This window comes from Pinus tabuliformis, chromosome Q (assembly GCF_031772625.1).
Source record: "Pinus tabuliformis cultivar Carrire ecotype Pingquan chromosome Q, CPIR1, whole genome shotgun sequence".
Taxonomy (NCBI): Eukaryota; Viridiplantae; Streptophyta; class Pinopsida; order Pinales; family Pinaceae; genus Pinus; species Pinus tabuliformis.
The window spans coordinates 1,152,118,604-1,152,127,021 of NC_142296.1; the positions used below are offsets into that span (position 1 = coordinate 1,152,118,604).

Here is an 8,418-nt window from a genome sequence, read left to right on the forward strand (position 1 = left end):
ATGTCTCGAGTTCGAATCACCATGGATCCATCAGCTAAGATGCTTTCAGTTATCGTATTTACAGTGATACTGGCTTCAGCGGCAGCAACGACAGACGTGGCTGAATTTATCAGAACTTCATGCAGTGTGACTCTGTATCCGCAGCTCTGTGTTTCGTCGCTCTCTTCCTACGCCGGGTCTTTGAAGGCCAAGCAGAGCAGTCTCGTGAAGGCAGCCGTGACAGTGAGCTTCGTTAATGCCCGCAACGTTTCTACGTGGGCCGCCGGTGTGAAAGCCAGAGGCCCCATGGTGATTATGAATGAAAGAGAAAGCGCGGCGCTTAAGGATTGCATTGGGAATTTCAGGGACGCGACGAACGAGATTAGCAGATCTCTGGCACTGCTGAAGCAATTAAATCCGAACGCTTTCAAGTTTCAGATGAGCAACGTGGAGACGTGGATGAGCGCTGCCCTGACAGACCACGACTCCTGCCTCAATGGCTTTCAGGATCTCAACGCCACCGGGAAAGTTACGGCCATGGTCACAGCCCGCGTGCAGAATATGTGCAAATTGATCAGTAACGCCCTAGCTTTCGTCAACGGATTCACTGCCTCTGGAGGAGGATATAATTAATTACATGTCTGAAGCCAGAAACCTTCAAGGTCTCAATATATTTTCAGTATATTATAGAATCTGCAGATTCTAGCTTTTTGTCTTCTATTCCTCCAGTTTTTGCCAAATTTGTTTTTTTTGGATTGTAAATGTTTCCCAAACCTAATAAAAGGTGAATGTTTGGCAGCTGCTTAGAGGCGTTAATTTGTAATGCATATGACTTCTTTATATGTTCTCATTGAATGGCTGCATTGTTTCAACATGTGTAACCGATTTGCACCGGATTATGTTTATGGGAACTTATATTTACGTCAATTAGGATTATTTGGATGGTTGGAAGGTGAAATGGAATTGTAATACGATACATGTTTGGAATTGAAAAGCCTATTTAGACTCTTTTATTCCCCACTAATGACTCTTTTATTCCCAAATAATGCATATATTACTATATTCCTAAAGAAATAAATTAATTCTTATATATTAAAAATAAGAAATATTAAAAGGGTACAAGAATTTTCTAAGCCATGCAAAAGATTCAACATAATAATACACTAATTGGTTTTTCCACACAAACGAGAAACAACCTTCTAGGTGACAACGTTCTTAACAAATGAGTCAAGCTAGTGTTTTCATGTTAGAATGTTTTTTTTTAATATTCGAGTACGACTAAATAATTTATAAATAGCGTTAGGAAAATCACTTTGAACTTTATTATTGGTTAAATAGGTTTTCAAATTTTACATTCATATATATATATATAATCCATTAAATTAGCATAATTACGTTTAGTAATGGTGTTGATATATGTATATTTATATCACTTTTATATATTGACTAAGTAAATATATTAGTAAATATGAATGTGTTACTTCCTAACCAGTATGTGGGGTTAATTTATTGGCCATAGTTGATCATGATTGAAAAGGATTGATGATTTTGATCACAATGTTAATGTTTAAAATGTTTATATGAATATTAATATTCATATTAATATTAATGTTAATGTTAACATTAATATTAATATTACGATGATGGGGTAAAGGATCATGGTTTAAATTGTGCGGTATGGCACAGATGGGACGTGTTCTCATGACAAGAGGTAGACGTAAGGTGTGTGGTAGTGATAGCTGGCGTTTGAGGCATAGAAGGCTCAAGAATGGTGAAATTGGGTATAGATGTTATGTGGTAGTTTAGTTGCACTGTTTGTGGTCTCAGGGTATGGGCGATTATGTGGGTTGAAAGACAGCGCAGAGTATGCACAAGTCACCAACCTGTTCATGCTCGAACTATGGTAAATTTGTTCTATGTCATTGTAGCTAGTTGATGGGGATTGTATTGTGGTATTGTTGGGCAGCGTAGCTGCTTAATTTGGGATTTCGGGGAAAACATTTGTTGGTGTTTATATTGCTTTTGGTTTGCGCTAGCAGGGGACAACTTCCTACAGGTCAGGTTCATGGGTATTTGTAGATGGACGAATTTTGGCACTCTCGGCGGGGTTCAGGTTAGTCCTTTCTTCTGGGTCTTTTTTTTTTAGAATTTTGTCTTCGCTCCAATTTTGGGAGTGATTTTCACGATCTTTTCTTCATCACCCCACCTATGGGACATTTCATATTAGGTTAAAACCAATTCATAGAAGCACTGGCTTCAAGATCCTAGGTGTCTTGAGGTGAGGGTCTGGTAATTAATGGTTTGTAGTGGTGAGAGGAGACACTCTATGGTTGTTTGTAGCATCGTATCCCCAGGAGGGTGATGATCAATCTAGCAACCTTTGTATGTGACAAGGGACCCCACGGGGATTGGGTTTATTGATACTCTGACTAGATGTCTTGCTCAAGAGATTTTTTAGAGTGGAACCACAGCTGGTTCAAGTTTCTAGTGGTTCATCATAGCTATAGAGATGATTAGGCAGCAAGGTTGAGCTCGTAGGGGATTGGGGCCTCGTTGCCAATTGACAAGCCATCATGGTCAGGTAAATGAGGCAAAGGATGATGAGGGTGTTGGGGCAGAGTTTGAGATTGAATTGGCTTATGATTGGGGCCCTTCTCTTGGATTTGTCAACCAACCACCATTCATGGAGTCATTAGACCTTCAGATGTGGAACATCACGACAGTGTTGAAGGATATGAGGTAACAACAACATGATTACCAGAATGAAGTTATCGCTTTCATAAATGACATGCAACAGAATCAATGGGACATCCTTGACTATTTGGCGTCTCTGAGAAGGAACCAAAGGCATGTCAATGATCGCTTAGATAAGATGGATGGGCATCTAGCTCACCTAGAATTTCATTCCCATGGGGATCTTAGACCTCCAGATGCACCAAGTGCAAGCCATGTATTAGATTTCCTTCATGTTCCTTGATGGTTGTTGGTTGTCTCCTTATTCTCTATGTGTTTTGGGCCTTATGGTCTTTTTATTTTTGGTTACTTTGTAAATCTTAGCAGTTTGTTCTTAGATTTTGCAATGCTCTCCTAGCCAATAAACCATGGTGGAGTGAGTTTGGGAGCGTAGGATCTTTCACGTTTATCCATTATGAAATTTTGAAGGACTAATAGAAAAATTTTGACTCACAAAACAAATATTAACATTAATATTAATATCATAATGTTAATTTTTAATATCTTTTTTTAAATATTTATATATCTGTATTATTATGTTAACATATTAATGCTAATATGTTAATATTAACATTAATATTAGTATTATTAATATTAACATTAAAATTAATATTATTAATATTAATGTCAATGTCAATGTTAATATTAATATTAACATTAACATTAACATTAGCATTAATATATTAACATTAACATTTATATGTTAATGTTAATTTTAATATCTTTTTAATATTTATATATGCATTATAATTTTGATATTATTTTAACATATTATGTTAGAAAATTATATATTACAGAGAAATGGTACACATAAAATATTACTGAAACACACACACAGAAAATACATAAAACAAGAGAGATATATATAATATACATGGTTCACCCAGTTTCGGCTATATTAACAGAGAAACAGTCAATCCATCTTTTTATATTATCCAACAAAAAGAAGAGATAAAAGCTATAACCTATAATTTCCTCTTCGCTCTCACACAGTCTCCTCTCCCTTTCTCACTCAGAATATGCATATATATCACCGCAATACAATTCCCTGATATATAGCAAGGGGTTTCCTTCTAGGGAATAAATCTTAAGTTAAACATAACTTCTACCACTAGATCACCCGCCTAATGAACAACTCAGATTGACTACGAAATTACAATATTTTACAAGAAAAATTTACATCTATTTTTAGCTACAGGGGTGCTTCTCTCAAACCCTTTCTAGGTGGGGGATCATAAAATTGCCATCACCCCCCTAGACCCCCTGAAGGTGATTAAGCAGACGGTGTTTCCACCTCGTTACAAAATGGGGCCCAACACGGTGATACCTTTTAAAAGATAATATAATCAGGATCCACACCCAACAATCTCCCACTTGGAGACTCATTATAACAACTCCACCACTGCTTCATTTGTTGGACAATGACTCCACTTTGGACCTGGTTGTTTCTCATCTTCATCATCATACTTGAAGACCAATTGAAACTCAACAAAATCTCAATTTCCCCATGGTTAGAACCTTTGTGAACATATTTGTAGGATTCTAGCTAGTGTGTATCTCTTCTAGCTTCACTTTTCCATCTTCCAACACTGATCGTATGAAAGGGTACTTGAGCTGTATATATTTAGTCTTGGAATGAAATGTTGAGTTATTTGCAAGATGAATGACACTCTGGTTGTCACTGTATAACCTACCCATCTCCTGCTTCTTACCCAATTCATCCATAAACCTTTGCAACCAAATCATTTATTTACTAGCCTCTATAGCAGCAACATACTCCACTTCCCTTGTTCAAAGTGAAACAACACTTTGCATTTTTTAAACCCAACTGAGAGTTTCTCCACCTACAATAAAGAAATACCCTATGGTGATCCTCCTGTTATCTCTATCACCTGCCATATATGCATCAACATATCCTTGTAGAGAAATGTTTGAACCACCAAAGCATAATGCTTGATTTGTGGTACCTCTCAAATAACTAAGAATCCACTTCACTATTATCCAATGTTATTTTCCTGGATTGTTCATGTACCTATTTACAACTCCCACTGCATGTGCAATACCAGGCCTTGTGAAGATCATTTCATACATGAAGCATCCAACTACTGATGCATATGGAACTTTAGACATATAATCCATCTCTTCTTAAGTCTTGGGAAACATCTCCTTACTTAGTTTGAAATGGATAGCCAAAGGTTTACTAACTGCTTTTGCATTTTGCATATCAAATATTTCCAACACCTTTTGTATGTATTCACTTTGAGACAATGTTAATTTGTGATTTTTCCTCTCTCTAGTTATTCTCATACTAAGGATTTGTTTCGTAGCACCCAAATCCTTCATTGTAAATGAATTTGCAATTTTCCTTTGAGCACAATTATTTTCTGCATGTTAGACTCTGCAATAAGCATGTCATCTACGTATAATAACAATATAATATAGTCGTCATAATTTTGCCTCTTGAGATAATAACAATGATCAAAGTGACATCTAGTATAACCTTGTTCAAACATAAACCTGTCAAATTTTAGATACCAATGCTTTGGATCCTGTTTTAAGCCATACAAGCTCTTCTTCAACTTGCACACTAGTTTCTCCTTCCCTTTGACCTCATATTCTTATGGTTGTGGCATATAGATATATTCCTCCAAATCCACATGGATAAAGGTTATATTTACATTTAACTGCTCAAGATGTAAATCTTCTGCTACTACTAGACTTAAAATAGTTCTGATTGAAATCATTTTAACAATAGGAGAAAATATTTAATCAAAGTATATATATTTATTATGTGTAAACCCCTTCATGACAAGTCTATATTTATACCTTTTCTACCTCCATCTTCTTCCTTCCACCTCTAAACCCATTTATTTTGTAATGTTGTTTTACCTGAAGGAAACTTGACTAAGTCCCAAGTTTGGTTATGTACCAAGGATTCCATCTCTTCTTTCATGGATAGCTCCCGCTTCTTCCTTGTTTCTACCTGCATTGGTTCTTCATAACATTCTGGTTCACTAAAATCAGTCAACAGTACATAATATAATGAAGGACAACATCATTCAGGGGGTCTACCTATTCTAGTAGATCTTCTAACACCACTTTCAGGTGTTTGAGGTGCATGTTTCTATTGTGGTTGTTGTTGTTGTTGTTGTGGCTCTTGATTAGTATGATTTTCAGACACCTTTAATTTTTTTGTGATCTCATCAAGAACTGTGTATTATTTATTTTCTTATTCCTACTTCTTTTCCTACATCTAATCCTTATACAAGACCTTTTCATTGAATATGACATCTCTACTCCTAATGATTTTGTGATTTTCATAATCCTAAAATTGATAACCAAATTTATTAACACCATATCCAATAAAAGTACATTTCTTTTATTTTTTCTCAAGATTTGTTCTATTTTCTCTATTAATGTGGACAAAGGCTTCACAACTAAAAGTCTTTAGAAATGAGTAGTTTACATTTTTACCTATCCATGCCTCCTATGGAATATTATAATCCCAGGAACATGAGGGCCCTCTGTTTATTAGATAAATAGTAGTATCTATAGAATCTACCCAAAATTGTATTGTAAATCTTGCATGTAATCTCATGCAGCTTGCACACTCCATGATTGTCATGTTCATCCATTCTCATAGACCATTTTCCTAAGGTGTTCCTAGAGCTCTCTTATCTCTGCAAATTCCATTCTCTGAAAAATACTTATCAAACTCTTTGCTACAATATTCACCTCCAATATCTAATCTGAGACACTTCAACTTTTTTTCCGTCTCATTCTCAATCAAAGCTTTCCATTCCTTGAAAGTATCAAATACATCATATTTATTTTGAATATAATAAATCTAGGTTTTCGTGGTTGCATCATCAATAAAAGTAACATAATAGTAAGAGCCACTAAGAGATGATACCTAAGCAGGTCCTCAAACATATGTATGCACAAGCTCTTATTTTTTCTCTTCTTTTCTTTCCCAACTTTGAAAAAATTGACTCTCCTCTGTTTTTCATAAACATAATTCTCACAAAAATCCAAATCAACATGCTTCAAACACGAAAACAAATTTCTTGAGTGGAAAATCTACATCCCCTTCTCACTCAGTGCCCAAGCCTATGATGCCATAATGTTGTATCTACTCCTTTTGAGGTTAAAGCATTAACATAATCAGAAATACCATTGCATAAATATAATCTACCAACCTTTTCTCTTTTTGTTATTACGAGGGATCCTTTAGGTACCTTCAAGGTTTTATCTATAAAAGTAGTTACACAACCTTCACCTCCCAACTGCATCGTTGAAATTAGATTTTTATTCAAATCTGGAGCATGCCTTACCTCTTTCAACAACTATTTGTTTCCATTATGATGTTTCATGAAAGCTTTACTCATTCCAATTATTTTACAGGGTTTATCATCACCCAAACGAACATGTCCAAAATCTCCTTGAACATAATCATGAAATTGTTTCCTATAAGGTGTGGCATGGAATGAGGCCTCTAAATCTACCACCTAGGCATCAATAATATTTTCTAATGAAATAATCAAAGCATCTTGCAACACATAACTTGTCACATTTGCTTCATGATTGTTTTCTTGTTGTGCGTCTCCTTATTTCCCTTCTGAGACTTATAGTATTTCTTCAAGTGTCCTTTCTTCTCACATTTCCAGCACACTATCCCCGATCTGGAATTGGATTTTCCTTTCCTTGACTTACTGCAATATCCTAGGATCTTTCCTCTTTCCATTTTTCTTCCCCTTGTCGTTGCAGTCAAAGCATTACTTGATGTCTCATCGGAGTTTTTCCATTGCATTTCCTCGCTAAGGATAGCACTAACTACATCATCAAACTTTAAAGTACTAGATCCAGAGACAAAGTTATTAATGGCCATAACTAAGCCATTCCAACTTTTTAGTAATGAGCACATAAATAAAAGAGCCCTAAATTCATCATTAAAATTTACCCGTATAGAATTTAACTGACTGGTAACCATATTAAATTCATTTAAATGATCAACAACAGATCCACCTTCTTACATCTTCATATTAAATAAATGCTTCATAAGAAATACCATATTTGAGGATGAGGATTTTTCATATTGTTTGGACAATGTCGACAATAAACGCTCTATTGTCATTTCCTTTGAAATGCTAAAGGCTACCAATGCAAATAGACACAACCATATTGTTCCAAGTGCCTTTCTGTCGAGAATCTCCCATTCTGCATCTGTCATACTTGTAGGCTTCTTTGTTTTTCTGCTCAATGGTTGGTACAAATATTTCTTATACCAATAATCTTCCATTTGCATCTTCCACAGGCAGTATTTTTGGTTGTTTACTTTCTCGACCCTAAACCTACCATCTTCCACCATTTCTGCCACTTGAACTAGGAACCCTTCTCTCTTGTGAGTTTATCAACCAAATAGACCTTCGGTTCTGATACTATTTGTTAGAAAATTATACATTACAGAGAAATGTTACACATCAAATATTGTAGAAACACAAACACAAAAAATGCATAAAAAAAGAGAGAGACATATATATGTGGTTCACCCAGTTTGGGCTAGATCCATGGAGAAACAGTCAGTCCATCCTTTTATATTATCCACAAAAATGAAGAGATACAACCTACAACAAATTTTTTGTAATTTACTCTTGGCTCTAACACATTCTCTTCTCTTTTTCTCGCTCAAAATACACATATACATTG

The 8,418-nt window shown here is 35.4% G+C and overlaps 1 pseudogene; it reads left to right on the plus strand.

Moving 5' to 3' along the window:
* LOC149223717 (21 kDa protein pseudogene) lies at positions 1–612 on the plus strand (annotated as a pseudogene).
* The last annotated feature ends 7,806 nt before the right edge of the window (positions 613–8,418 follow it).